Source organism: Aethina tumida, chromosome 6 (genome assembly GCF_024364675.1).
Source record: "Aethina tumida isolate Nest 87 chromosome 6, icAetTumi1.1, whole genome shotgun sequence".
Classification (NCBI taxonomy): Eukaryota; Metazoa; Arthropoda; class Insecta; order Coleoptera; family Nitidulidae; genus Aethina; species Aethina tumida.
The window spans coordinates 9,548,010-9,563,499 of NC_065440.1; the positions used below are offsets into that span (position 1 = coordinate 9,548,010).

The following is a 15,490-nucleotide window of genomic DNA, read 5'->3' on the forward strand; positions in this document are numbered from 1 at the left end:
TTCATTTTCTTTCTTCGTAAATTTTCATGGCAGTTTAATTTCTCATTTGTATTAAGTAACTTTATACCAAAGACATACATAACAATTTTAAGCAATTAAAATTTATAAGATAACCAGATAATCTAATAATTTTGATTAAATATAGACAAATCGATTATAAAAAAAGAAAACCATTTTAAAATATATTAAAATGAAATATAAGATAAATTTACAACTAAATTTTGATTTAAAAACGACTGATGACTAAAAATGATGTGATAATTTTTATGTAAAAAAGTATGTAAAAAGTATATAGAAAATAAAAATATTGTTGTTCAGCAATTGTGATTTAAAGTAATTAACGATGTAACTTGATTCAATTTTATAAATAATAAGTAACTATTTTAAATGATATGTGGTAAAATTATAACTAATTTTAGTGCATATAAATTCCATAAAAGTTTACAAAAAACTATCTAAATTTTTGCTACAAATTAATTTTTATCTAATATAATACACTATATTGTTTCTACATTTATTCATTTTGTTCCCAACTCAAAATAATGTCTACTTAAATTAAATCTTAAACAATATAAATTCGCTATGTAATCGCTCACAAAATCAACACACATTTAAAAAATATATATTTATTAAATAATTTATACATATTTTAAATAAACCGTTAATATTTTGTTATGTACCCTTTGTTAATAATAATAATAATCTAATACAATAAGCAAATTCAATTCTGAATAATCAAAAATTGATACAAAATTGTGCAAATGCAATAATGCAATTAAGGATTAAAAGTTGTCTTACAAATTAATATTGTCATATTTTAACCTAAATTGCCTAAATAAATAAATCATTTTGAAAATTGTTTTTAAAACATAATTATGTCGTTTAAAATTTAAATTAATATCTAAGTTCAACAAAACAGATCTCATCACAGTTCATTGTGAAACAGAAATTTCATTTATAATTCAGATAAAATCCAATTTTTAAATTCAACTTTTTGATATTAATTTGACAAATAATTTTCAAATCATTTAAGTAGAGTTTTATTAAGATCCATATTATTCAACTTCAGTAACAATGTTGTGTCAAACGTTTCAAAAGCTGTCCTGAAATCCAGGAAAACTGCTAATATACTTTTATAATAACTAATATATTTGATTACCTGTATCTATACTATTGTTCCTAAAAAAATTTCAAATATATTCAGTAGTTATAGGACTGTAATCACTACATAACAGAGAATTATATATGTTTTAGCAAAGAAGAAACGATTAAAATTAGGAAACAAAATGTCAAAGATTGTAAGTGTATTGAAACAATGTTTATTTGTCGTAGTACCTTCCTGTATATTATACTGTAACAGGTGTACCCCACGGTATATATTAGTTGAGTCAATCGATAACGGAACAACCACAAGGATAGTCGTGGGAACTAGTTAATTTTCCAGGATTTACTTCATCATCCCCTTGGATAATTATTGTATACTGTGTTCTATATTCGTCCTGGTGACGGTGAGTGTTCCTATTGTGTATTTTTTTGTTTTTATTTTAATTTATGCATTACAACTTGAAACTAAGGACAATCAAGGACCACGTGCATAAAACTGTAATGACTGAGGCTTGTGATTTCATCGAACCATCCCCATCTGAAAATCTCCTGGTGCCCTTAATTAAGAATATAGAGGGATTAGTAAAAATATATCCGTGAAGTTGGAGGTTTTAAAAAAGAATATCTAGAAGCGATGTCTTAATGCTGTTCCTGCAATTTATGCAAAATACAAAGTGAATTATTGAAGGTTAGTACTCATTTTTTATTTGATTATGATGAAAAAGTGCTTCGTATGATCTTTATTATACATTTCAAACATTTAATTTTAAACAAAGAAACAAAATTAGAAAATAATAAATAATATTTTGTTTAATTAATGGCACTTAATTTAAAAGTTACTAATAATAATATTTAAATATTTAACAAACGTAACTTTATAAACAAATACATTTAGGTATCTGTACTAATTTTATGTTCATTTTGGTGTGCTGATGGTATGTTAATTGTTAATTTCATTGTCATGAGTTACTAATTAAGTTACAAATTAGTTTTAAACAAATTCATTAGTTTAATTTAGTATAACTTGTTTATATATTTTATTATACTTATTTTTTTATCTCATTTTATGTACTGTAAGCTGCAATAGATTAGATTTAATCACTATTCAGTCTGTATAAACTTTAATTTTATTATCTGAGAAGCAACAACACAAATGTATACTTTAATATACATATTTTAATATAATATGGGTGGATTTAATTTTTGTATTGTATTGTATTAAAAATTGTCTTTTCTACATTGAAAGGAACTCGGTAGTGGTCCGACATGAAAAGATTTATATTTATTTTTGTCAAATAATATATCATTAAATGTATCCCAAAAGTATCTCATTTAACACCGACAAAATTTAATCAAATTTTAACAATTTTTCAAATTTAATTTTTAAAAATATAGAATATTAATATTGAAGTGTTGCTTTACTAAAAGTTATCAATATATTACAATGGTGTGTTAAATTTGTGTAAACATTATTTAGTTGATTTTAGTATTGGAACAAAATAGTTTTAAACAAATTCATTATTTTAATTTAGTATAACTTGTTTATATATATTATTATACTTATTTTTTATCTCATTTTAGGTACAGTAAGCTGCCGTAAATTAGATTTAGTCATTGTTCAGTCTGTACAAACCTTTATTTTATTGTCTGATAAACCAACAACACAAATATATATTTTAATATACATATTTTAATATAATATGGGTGGATTTAATTTTTATATTATATATTATTAAAAATTGTTTTTTTTACATTAATAGGAACTCGGTAGTAGTTTGACATGTATAGATTTATATTCATTTTAGTTAAATAATATATTTTTAAATTTATCCCAAAATATTTCATTTAACACCAACAAAATTTAATCAAATTTTAACAATTTTTCAAATTTAATTTTTAAAAATATAGAATATTAATATTGAAATATTTTTTTACTAAAAGTAGGATAGGTTAGGTTGTAATATATTGATATTTTACAATGGTGTGTTAAATTTGTGTAAACATTATATTTAGTTGATTTTAGAGTAGATAATGTAGCTATGGAAGTTTCATAAAATATATACATAAAATTAATAAATATTTAGTAAAAATTCATTTAATTAATTATTTATATAGATTTCCAATTATTATATTGAAAACAATTTTTAATTGTATGACGTTATATTACAGAAATTAAATATTTAACTAATTATGACATATGAATATGAGTATTTATGAACTTTTCTATTTCTATTTAGATAAAGGGGAACCGAATATGAATGAACGAGCAATTAAACCAAAGCTCAATTTAACAGATACTTTGCTATTCACATAAATGTATATTGGAACAATATTTAGGATATATATTTTATCATATTTCAATTAATAAACAGTTTAATTTAGTAACAAAATTAAAATTAAACTTAAATTAATTTGATCCATATTATTGAATTTTAATGATGTAAAACATAAATTTATTATTATGGTGATTTGAAAAAATGAGACCTGCTGAAAATTCATTTAATTATCTATTTATTTCAAAGATTAGTTGAAAGTAAGTATTGTGACTAACAATTATAATACACAAAATATTACATACGTATATGTAAACCCTATAAAATACCATAAAACGATACCACCAATATAATTTACTGGAAACGAATTAATTAAGATGGAAATGTTAAATATGTTTTTAATATTAATTATTTTTAGAAGAAAACTTGAAGAACTATATATCACTAATGTTTTTAAAAAACTTTTATAAATTATCTCCAACAAAGTTTTGAAAATATTGAAAACATATATTTGTTCAAATGGTAACGAGTTTTTTGTAAAACATTTTTTTTTATTTTTACTAAATAAGTGTTTCACCTTAATATTAATATTATCATAATTTTAATATTTTTAACTATTAATAGAATTTAAAATTATTATTCAATATGTTAAAGCTTATTTGTATAACGTTTTCTATTTATGATGAACTAAAATGTGGGTTCCAATTGGGAATTATTTAAATGTTTATCAAAATACAATCAAATTTTTTACTGATCCAACCAGTTACGGTTATTTGAAAAAAATATTTATTAAAGAAAAATACATATTTTTGAAATTAAAAAGACCAACTGTATTTTCCTTTATTAATTTCAAAATATGCAACATTATTTTTTATTTCAGTCGTGGACGATGAAGCAAAGGAGAATGTTATAGTTTTTTCATGACAAATGAATGAAATTTTGATAACGTAATAAAATTTATCCTGGAATGTAAAAACATTTGCATTTAATTATAATTGTTTGATCAAAATTTTCTAACTTAAATGAGATAGAATGAATGAATTTTCAATAATTTGTTGGACATTGACATTAAAAAGAAAAAATTAATTTTAAAAATACTTTTCAGGCCTGTTTGACGAAACAATTAAAACACATTTCTTAGATGAAATTTGAGAAATTATATACACAGTAGTATTGAATATATGGAACTTATTCTTTTTATATCATTCTTAATTTCTTATAAATTAAGGTTCTCCGAAAAAGCTTTTGGTATTTTTTACAGATCATAAGTTATCTGAAGAAAACTAAAAATTTTATTAAATAAATGTTATTTTACTACTTAAAATTAAACACAACCACAACCTAACCAAAGTAGTATATATCGTTACACATATTACAAATTTGTCGATTTTTTTGAAAATTCATTTAATTATTCATTTATATAGATTTCCAATTGTTAACTAATTATGACATATGAATATGAGTAACGACTTTTCTGTTTCGAAAGGAACTGACAGTCTGATATGGAAGAACTTATTTCTGTTAAATAATTACTTTTTACATACAATTCGTAAAATAAAAGTAAAAAATATTTATATTTATACATTAAAAAGAAAAAAATACGTTTAAAAATACTTTTCAAGCATATTTGACGAAACAATTAAAAGACATTTCTTAGATGAAATTTGAGAAATTATATACATAGTAGTATTGAATATATGGAACTTATTCTTTTTATATCATTCTTAATATCTTATAGATTAAGGTTCTCCGAAAAAGTTTTTGGTATTTTTTACAGATCATAAGTTATCTGAAGAAAACTAAAAATTTTATTAAATAAATGTTATTTTACTACTTAAAATTTAACACAACCACAACCTAACCAAAGTAGTATATATCGTTACACATATTACAAATTTGTCGAATTTTTTGAAAATTTATTTAATTATTCATTTATATAGATTTCCAATTGTGAACTAATTATGGCATATGAATATGAGTAATGACTTTTCTGTTTCGAAAGGAACTGACAGTCTGATATGGAAGAACTTATTTCTGTTAAATAATTACTTTTTACATACAATTCGTAAAATAAAAGTAAAAAATATTTATATTTATACATTAAAAAGAAAAAATTACGTTTAAAAATACTTTTCAATCATGTTTGACGAAACAATTAAAAGACATTTCTTAGATGAAATTTGAGAAATTATATACATAGTAGTATTGAATATATGGAACTTATTCTTTTTATATCATTCTTAATATCTCATAGATTAAGGTTCTCCGAAAAAGTTTTTGGTATTTTTTACAGATCATAAGTTATCTGCAGAAAACTAAAAATTTTATTAAATAAATGTTATTTTACTACTTAAAATTTAACACAACCACAACCTAACCAAAGTAGTATATATCGTTACACATATTACAAATTTGTCGAATTTTTTGAAAATTTATTTAATTATTCATTTATATAGATTTCCAATTGTGAACTAATTATGGCATATGAATATGAGTAATGACTTTTCTGTTTCGAAAGGAACTGACAGTCTGATATGGAAGAACTTATTTCTGTTAAATAATTACTTTTTACATACAATTCGTAAAATAAAAGTAAAAAATATTTATATTTATACATTAAAAAGAAAAAATTACGTTTAAAAATACTTTTCAATCATGTTTGACGAAACAATTAAAAGACATTTCTTAGATGAAATTTGAGAAATTATATACATAGTAGTATTGAATATATGGAACTTATTCTTTTTATATCATTCTTAATATCTCATAGATTAAGGTTCTCCGAAAAAGTTTTTGGTATTTTTTACAGATCATAAGTTATCTGCAGAAAACTAAAAATTTTATTAAATAAATGTTATTTTACTACTTAAAATTTAACACAACCACAACCTAACCAAAGTAGTATATATCGTTACACATATTACAAATTTGTCGAATTTTTTGAAAATTTATTTAATTATTCATTTATATAGATTTCCAATTGTGAACTAATTATGGCATATGAATATGAGTAATGACTTTTCTGTTTCGAAAGGAACTGACAGTCTGATATGGAAGAACTTATTTCTGTTAAATAATTACTTTTTACATACAATTCGTAAAATAAAAGTAAAAAATATTTATATTTATATATTAAAAAGAAAAAATTACGTTTAAAAATACTTTTCAAGCATGTTTGATGAAACAATTAAAAGACATTTCTTAGATGAAATTTGAGAAATTATATACATAGTAGTATTGAATATATGGAACTTATTCTTTTTATATCATTCTTAATATCTTATAGATTAAGGTTCTCCGAAAAAGTTTTTGGTATTTTTTACAGATCATAAGTTATCTGCAGAAAACTAAAAATTTTATTAAATAAATGTTATTTTACTACTTAAAATTTAACACAACCACAACCTAACCAATGTAGTATATATCGTTACACATATTACAAATTTGTCGAATTTTTTGAAAATTTATTTAATTATTCATTTATATAGATTTCCAATTGTGAACTAATTATGGCATATGAATATGAGTAATGACTTTTCTGTTTCGAAAGGAACTGACAGTCTGATATGGAAGAACTTATTTCTGTTAAATAATTACTTTTTACATACAATTCGTAAAATAAAAGAAAAAATATTTATATTTATACATTAAAAAGAAAAAATTACTTTTAAAAATACTTTTCAAGCATGTTTGACGAAACAATTGAAAGACATTTCTTAGATGAAATTTGAGAAATTATATACATAGTAGTATGGAATATATGGAACTTATTCTTTTTATATCATTCTTAATTTCTTATAGATTAAGGTTTGCAATAATCTCAGCTGTGTACTATTATACAAATATTTTCTCGTAAGTTATTTTAATTTTGTAACAAAAATAGATTTTCAACTATCAAGAACATTTATAAGTACTTTGTGTTGTGCAAGTGTTATTATAATTTAAAATATTTTCAGTTATTGAGAGTTAAAGTTAAAAGAAAGATGACTCAACTATAATAATATATATTTCTGACAATTTCATTATGCACATGTTAATAATTTTTATATTTTAGGTATTATAACAGGCTGCTCCGAAATTTAATGGGCCATTGTCACAAGAAGATTAAGAGGCGAAGTCTTTTTATACTTTGTTTTAATTGAAGAATTACTAAGAAGAACCAGTGACCAGAAGAATATATCAGTATCTGTACCATTTCGCACCATAACTGATATTTGAAATAATAAGAAATCATGTACCATATGTTACTTAAAATAGGTAATATTTTAAGTAACAACCAAAAATTATTCTTTCTGTTAAATTTCTATTAAAATTTATATATTATTGGCCATATTATAGATATATAATTTGTGGTTGTCAAAAATAAGGTTTCTAACCTGCTACTCGACAAACATTAGGGTTGTTAATTTGACAATTATTTCGTGTATCCACCAAAAACGAGATGATTTGTTTGCTGGGATGTGTCTATAATAACCCGTCCTTCATTTTTGCCTAAACTGAAAATAATTTGATTTAAATGCAAGGACTTTAAAATTAGTTATTTCTTACATTTTTGTTTATGGACTGTATTAAAAACATTGTCACTACCAATTACACAAATTTACTTCTTCAACTCCTTTTTCTGCTTCATTTTGTGTTTGTCCCGATCAATACTACTGAATGGTTGAAGTTGAGTACGGTACAGCGTGAGACAAAGTGTCCCTGTCGTCCACATTTAAAACAGACAATCGAAGGCTTCGTTGAATTTGGTCCCTTGAACGTTGATTATCCTCTCGAAGTAGTGGGTCCCGACATCTCGTTTTCATCATTCTTTGAGTCCCGACACTTGGCCGATTTGTGGTCCAATTTTCCACACTTTATTAAAACCGTTATTAGTTAGGCGTCTTATTAGGACTGTTATCGAAATCGTTCGTCATCGATTTCCTTTTCATGTAGGAAAAGACTTCCTGTTCTTGTTGCACTTTACCTTTTGTGTTAACGTCGGAAGTAAGTGCAAGACGACAAATTCTAAGTTCGAACGACGTAATGTGAGCCAGAACTGCACTGCAATCTCTTCGTTGGTTAGATTTAACCACATCGACATCATTTGGCTGACTGCATATGTTGTAAGGCGTTAGTCGTTCTTTGGTTTAGCCTTATACAACCAAGAAGATTTTTGTCCCTCTTAAGGTTACTTTATATTATCAGGGAAACACCGTTCATAGATTTGTTCATAACGTACATATCAGCATCGACATCAGCATCTGCATCAAATTCTGTCAATTCTACACTAATTTGACTCTAAGGTGGCTTCAGAGCTTGTAGTGTGGTAGAACAATGAAGATTTCGTTTTGTTTTCCATTAACAACTACTACTTTACTGCACTTTCAGTTGCCTACAAATAAATTGTTTAAAATTCATCAAAAGTTGTATTATAAGATATACACCATCGTCTAATTCTTTATTTCTTTATTTTTATCTTTTGGTACAGAAAGTTGAACACACGCTGACTGTTGATCTTCTTCAGTCTCCTTTGCGTGATGTGGCGGTTTAACCTTTTCAGCTAGGGTAGGCAACCAGAGTACGTAATATTCCGGTTACAAGCAATAATTTGGAGAATTCACAGCAGGTTCATGTTCTAGGACTTTATTCATTTTATTTATTTTATTCATTTTGCACATAATATACCTAATAAATGATATAATTAATAAACTAATAAATAATACCTTAATAACTTAACCTTCCAATCCAGCTTGATGGATTATTCTAAGAATATTTTCAATATCCCAATTATTCCATTCAAAAGAATAATGAAAACTGTCAGGATATTTGGCAATTACATATAAAATTTATAGCTTTATCCCACATATCTATAATTTTGTCAATAAATAATAGTGCCTCTAATAATAACTATGCATAACTACAAATTGGACATTGAACAAATAAAACTTATGCCCCAGATGTTAAAAATAACGTCAATACACACTCTCTGACAGTTCGGTAAACCACATAATCAGACGAAATCAATTCACCATTCCAAATTGAGTCACATAATCAAGTCTTGAATAGGGCAACAAAATTATACTGACAACTACAAATACTTAAATAAAATTGTTGTGTCTTAGTTCTTAAACCCTTAACGTTTTGATAGTAAAGACTATATGTTTGATTAGGACTGTTGGACACCTTTAGCTTTCCTGTTCTGAATTAATTATAGTAGGAATACCGTGTTTGTATTTAATTCGTATAATTGTTTGTCCATCATCAAGAGTTTGTAATTGAGCCTTAACAATTCTATAGAGTTCACTTTGAATGGGTGTATAATCATACGACAGGGAAACATTAGACGTCTTGGAGTCTTTTAATTTGGAGCTGTTACGTAAAGCTGTGTGAACATTCTCAGTATTAGAAAGAACAACCTTAATTGGTCGTTTGAGATTTTGTTTCGATGAATCGAATTTACCTAAACGGGAAGAAACAATATTGTCTTCGTGTACTTCAACAAAACCAAGTATATTATTTGCCAATTGTGTGTCAAGTGCTGACTGTTTGGCTTTCGCCTTAGTATTATTTGATTCAATAACTTCATATATATACTCGTAATAACATTGTTCTTTGGCTTTTCTCTTCGACAATCTCCTGAATAACTTTCCCAGTTTGAATCAGAGTTGATTCTTTTGTTTTCTCAGTCGATTTACCACACAGTTGTAATTTTAGACCGCTAACCTCCTCCTGGAGTTTGAAAATGGCAGCCTTAAGACTGTTAAGGTCGTTGTTCATTTTCTTACATGTTGAACGATTCCACAATAAGCCAGAATCAGCCCAAATCTGTTTAGCTAATGTACTGCTTATTTTAACACTCAATAAAAAACGACTTGTCACAGATACCGCAATTTATCCATTTATGTGAATCGGCTTTCTTACCTCAACAAGCGTAAGAATTCATTTAGGAAAAATATCAGCTTGCGCTGATGTCAAAACCACCAGAGTACCTTCACCTACTCGGTTCAGCCAATATGTGTCCTCCGATAGAATTAACAATAGTTTCAGCAGCGTTGTGGACACAGCGTCTATCGTAAACTGAACTAAAATAAACTTTATTGGTCTTCAGATAAAATACATATTATTGATCTCGAGTTTCCTGTGGGCACTTTGGAGTAGTATACCCGACGTACCGAGCTTCTTCTCGTTACTAACTGTCAAATATTTGGTCACACGTCTCGCAACTAACTAATCATCAACGTCCACATTGGATGCGAGGCGCCATCAGACATGATTTCATAAAGAAAGGGAAATTTAAAAGGACCGGTTAAAATGAAAATGATGTCAGTTGCATATATCTCAGGAACGAGCTGAAGCAGATGAAAGGATTAAAAATCGTCCAAGTGTGTTCACCCGGAAAAATATAATATATAATATATATATATATATATATATATATATATATATATATATATATTAGTTTTTTAAACACAATGTTTATTGATTTCTATTCTACAATATAAAACCTTAAAATATCTCTTAAATAGATGTTAAAAACATAAAATATTTATACATATATAATCTAATATATTAATTATACAAGGTTTTCAAACCTTTAAAATTAAATCAAATTTTTCGTTATTGTTATGAGATGGCATCACCACAAACATCTGGAGTGCCATGTGCGGTTGTACGTGTGTTAGTGTCTTATGCTGCATATGCGGAGGGAGCTGGTACAGCATGTGTGGTGGAAACTGGTACAGCATGTGGGGCACCATCTGAGGTGACATCTGGTACTGGATATGGATGCTGCATTACCTCAGGTTTCTGGAATTGCATCTGATGGGGCATCGTCACAGGTGTTGCCTGGAACATATCCTGCCACATTATATCTTCTGCCTTCTGTAGAAGAATGACATACCATGGGCATAATGTTGGTAATGAAAATCCTCTTTGTGCAAGTGGCACTACAATATTTTGTTGCTTCGCTTGTGCGTCCTGTCTTTATACTATGTACTCTTTCTTTTCAGAGAAAGATTTAAAACAACCTGTTTCTAATCCGATAACTATACATGATTTCTTTCACCCTGTTGCCTGCGTCCTTAGTGGAAAAAGTGATAATTATGGTCCCGAATTTTGGAAAGTTAGATTTGAACCACTGTTCGTCTATCAGTTCGTCGAAATTCTTTATGTATAGGCTAAGTATGTTAGTTATTTATGATTTAAAATTTTTCGTTATTGTTGTGAGATGGCATCATCACAGATGACATTTAAGGTGCCATGTGTGGTTGTATGTGTGTTGGCATCTGATGCTGCATATAAGGCGGCATCTGGTACTGTATATGTGGAGGGTGTTGGTACTGCATATGCGGAGGGAGCTGATACAGCATGTGTGGTGAATGACTTCCACTTTGTTGGCTGCCTCTTTAGTGAAAAAAGTGACAAATGTCAAATTAACTATTTAAATAATATGTATTATGCAGCATCAAGTATAAAATCAAATTAATAATCGTTACTAACAAATTTTATAATTACCTATTCTTTAATTATTAGTTATCATCATTGTAAAGTTATATGGACCAATTCATTTTTGGTATATGTAATATATATCTAATATATATCCAAGATCCTTTGTGGAAAATGTGACAAATGCATATTATGGTCCCGAATTTTGCAAAGTTAGATTTGAACCACCGTTCGTCTATTACTTCATCGAAGTTCTTTATGTATAGGCTAAGTATGTTAGTTATTTATGATTTAAAATTATTCGTTATTGTTGTGAGATGGCATCATCACAGATGACATTTAGGGTGCCATGTGTGGTTGTATGTGTGTTGGCATCTGATACTGCATATAAGGCGGCATCTGGTACTGAATATGCGGAGGGAGCTGGTACTGCATGTGTGGTGAATGACTTCCACTTTGTTGGCTGCCTCTTTAGTGAAAAAAGTGACAAATGTCAAATTAACTATTTAAATAATATGTATTATGCAGCATCAAGTATAAAATCAAATTAATAATCGTTACTAACATTTTTTATAATTACCTATTCTTTAATTATTAGTTATCATCATTGTAAAGTTATATGGACCAATTCATTTTTGGTATATGTAAATATATCTAATATATATCCAAGATCCTTAGTGGAAAATGTGACAAATGCATATTATGGTCCCGAATTTTGCAAAGTTAGATTTGAACCACCGTTCGTCTATTACTTCATCGAAATTCTTTATGTATAGGCTAAGTATGTTAGTTATTTATGATTTAAAATTATTCGTTATTGTTGTGAGATGGCATCATCACAGATGACATTTAGGGTGCCATGTGTGGTTGTATGTGTGTTGGCATCTGATACTGCATATAAGGCGGCATCTGGTACTGAATATGCGGAGGGAGCTGGTACTGCATGTGTGGTGCATGACTTCCGTTTTGTTGGCTGCCTCCTTGGTGGAAAATGTGACAAATGCCACCCCTTTATGTTTCCTATTCTCCGTCACTTCGACGAAATTCTTTATGTACAAGATAAGAATATTGTTAATAGATAAACTTATGAAATCTTCGTCCATTTCCTTTTGTCTGGACTCGACTGACGCACTTTTGTTGGAACACATATTCGAAAAAAAGTTAAGTTGTGACGAAAAATTGGAGGTTTACTGTGTGATGCACTTTGTTTGGCTAAGCAGCTGATTTGCTTCAACTGTGAACTGTTACTAAAAATATTTCCATTATATAGTTATTCTTTATGTACAAAATAAGAATATTGTTAACAGATATATTTATGAAATCTTCGTCCATTTCCTTTTGTCTGGACTTGACTGACGCACTTGTGTTGGAAGACATATTCGAAACAAAGTTAAGTTGTGACGAAAAATTGGAGGTTTACTGTGTGATGCACTTTGCTTGGTTAAGCAGCTGATTTGCTTCAACTGTGAACTGTTAGTAAAAATATTTCCATTATATAGTTATTCTTTATGTACAAACTAAGAATATTGTTAATAGATATATTTATGAAATCTTCGTCCATTTCCTTTTGTCTGGACTCGACTGACGCACTTTTGTTGGAACACATATTCGAAAAAAAATTAAGTTGTGACGAAAAATTGGAGGTTTACTGTGTGATGCACTTTGCTTAGCTGATTTGCTTCAACTGTGAACTGTTACTAAAAATATTTCTTTATGTACAAAATAAGAATATTGTTAACAGATATATTTATGAAATCTTCGTCCATTTCCCTTTGTCTGGACTCGACTGACGCACTGTTGTTGGAACACATATTCGAAAAAAAATTAAGTTGTGACGAAAAATAGGAGGTTTACTGTGTGATGCACTTTGCTTGGTTAAGCAGCTGATTTGCTTCAACTGTGAACTGTTTCTAAAAATATTTCCATTATATAGTTATTCTTTATGTACAAAATAAGAATATTGTTAATAGATATATTTATGAAATCTTCGTCCATTTCCCTTTGTCTGGACTCGACTGACGCACTTTTGTTGGAACTCATATTCGAAAAAAAATTAAGTTGTGACGAAAAATTGGAGGTTTACTGTGTGATGCACTTTGCTTGGTTAAGCAGCTGATTTGCTTCAACTGTGAACTGTTACTAAAAATATTTCCATTATATAGTTATTCTTTATGTACAAAATAAGAATATTGTGAACAGATATATTTATGAAATCTTCGTCCATTTCCTTTTGTCTGGACTCGACTGACGCACTTTTGTTGGAACACATATTAGAAAAAAAATTAAGTTGTGACGAAAAATTGGAGGTTTACTGTGTGATGCACTTTGCTTAGCTGATTTGCTTCAACTGTGAACTGTTACTAAAATATTTCCATTATATAGTTATTCTTTATGTACAAAATAAGAATATTGTTAATAGATATATTTATGAAATCTTCGTCCATTTCCCTTTGTCTGGACTCGACTGACGCACTTTTGTTGGAACTCATATTCGAAAAAAAATTAAGTTGTGACGAAAAATTGGAGGTTTACTGTGTGATGCACTTTGCTTAGCTGATTTGCTTCAACTGTGAACTGTTACTAAAATATTTCCATTATATAGTTATTCTTTATGTACAAAATAAGAATATTGTTAATAGATATATTTATGAAATCTTCGTCCATTTCCCTTTGTCTGGACTCGACTGAAGCACTTTTGTTGAAACACATATTCGAAAAAAAATTAAGTTGTGACGAAAAATTGGAGGTTTACTGTGTGATGCACTTTGCTTGGCTAAGCAGCTGATTTGCTTCAACTGTGAACTGTTACTAAAAATATTTCCATTATATAGTTATTCTTTATGTACAACATAAGGATATTGTTAACAGATATATTTAGGAAATCTTCGTCCATTTCCTTTTGTCTGGACTCGACTGACGCACTTTTGTTGGAACACATATTCGAAAAAAAATTAAGTTGTGACGAAAAATTGGAGGTTTACTGTTTGATGCACTGAACAAATAAATAAATAAATTAAAAACGTAAAAAACACTAGGCTTCTATTGTAGAATTTTGGAAAAACGATTCAAGTCGCTTAAATAGATGTTAACAAAATAAAATGTTTTAAATTTCCTAATATGGCGTTTAAAAAGTTCTCTAAACAGCAAAATAAACCGAATTTAAAATATAAAACAACAAATATGTGTCAAAAATTGATGGTTTCTATCGTAAAATCCTGAAAATAACGATAAACGTCGTTCAAATAGACTTTTACAAAATGAAATATATTAAATTTCCTAATATATTAAATAAAAAGTTCTTTAAACAACAATATAAACCAAATTAAAAACGTAACATACATTAGAAAACAAGAAATGTGTATCGAAATCTGCTGGTTTCTATTTCAGAATTTAAAAATAAATGGTAAAAGTCGTTTAAATAGATAGATGTTAACAAAATAAAATGTAAAATGAAATACTTCTGTTGTTAGAGTAAGTAATGAACAAATGGAATTTAAATAAATAAGCTAAAAACATTTATTAAAGATTTACATTAAAACTTGCTTAAGCTGATGAACACAAAATTAAAGGCTGAAAAAATAAAATTTTGTTCCATTTGTTTTGTACATTTGACCCACAGTGGGTCAAGATCTCCATCAACATACTTGATTTTACGGATGTAAATTGTTTGTCACAAATATTGCCCT

General features: G+C 27.4%; 3 long non-coding RNA genes across 4 annotated transcripts; 2 read left to right on the forward strand and 1 right to left on the reverse strand.

The window, feature by feature from the left end:
• The first annotated feature begins 1,399 nt into the window (after nucleotides 1-1,399).
• LOC109605997 (uncharacterized) lies at nucleotides 1,400-7,467 on the forward strand. The gene is made up of 3 exons (XR_002192030.2): nucleotides 1,400-1,508; nucleotides 1,575-1,792; nucleotides 7,432-7,467. It is a non-coding gene; the product is annotated as an uncharacterized LOC109605997 (long non-coding RNA).
• A 3,426-nt stretch (nucleotides 7,468-10,893) lies between these two features.
• On the reverse strand, nucleotides 10,894-12,532 carry LOC126265949 (uncharacterized). Of its 2 annotated transcripts, none has more exons than XR_007548426.1 (3): nucleotides 12,385-12,532; nucleotides 11,260-11,439; nucleotides 10,894-11,204 (listed from the first exon to the last, which is right to left on the reverse strand). It is a non-coding gene; the product is annotated as an uncharacterized LOC126265949 (long non-coding RNA). The 2 variants fall into 2 exon arrangements; XR_007548425.1 differs by having other exon boundaries at nucleotides 11,874-12,532.
• Nucleotides 12,533-12,820: 288 nt separating this feature from the next.
• On the forward strand, nucleotides 12,821-14,768 carry LOC126265948 (uncharacterized). Its single transcript, XR_007548424.1, has 3 exons — nucleotides 12,821-12,964; nucleotides 13,195-13,447; nucleotides 13,653-14,768. It is a non-coding gene; the product is annotated as an uncharacterized LOC126265948 (long non-coding RNA).
• Nucleotides 14,769-15,490: the final 722 nt, after the last annotated feature.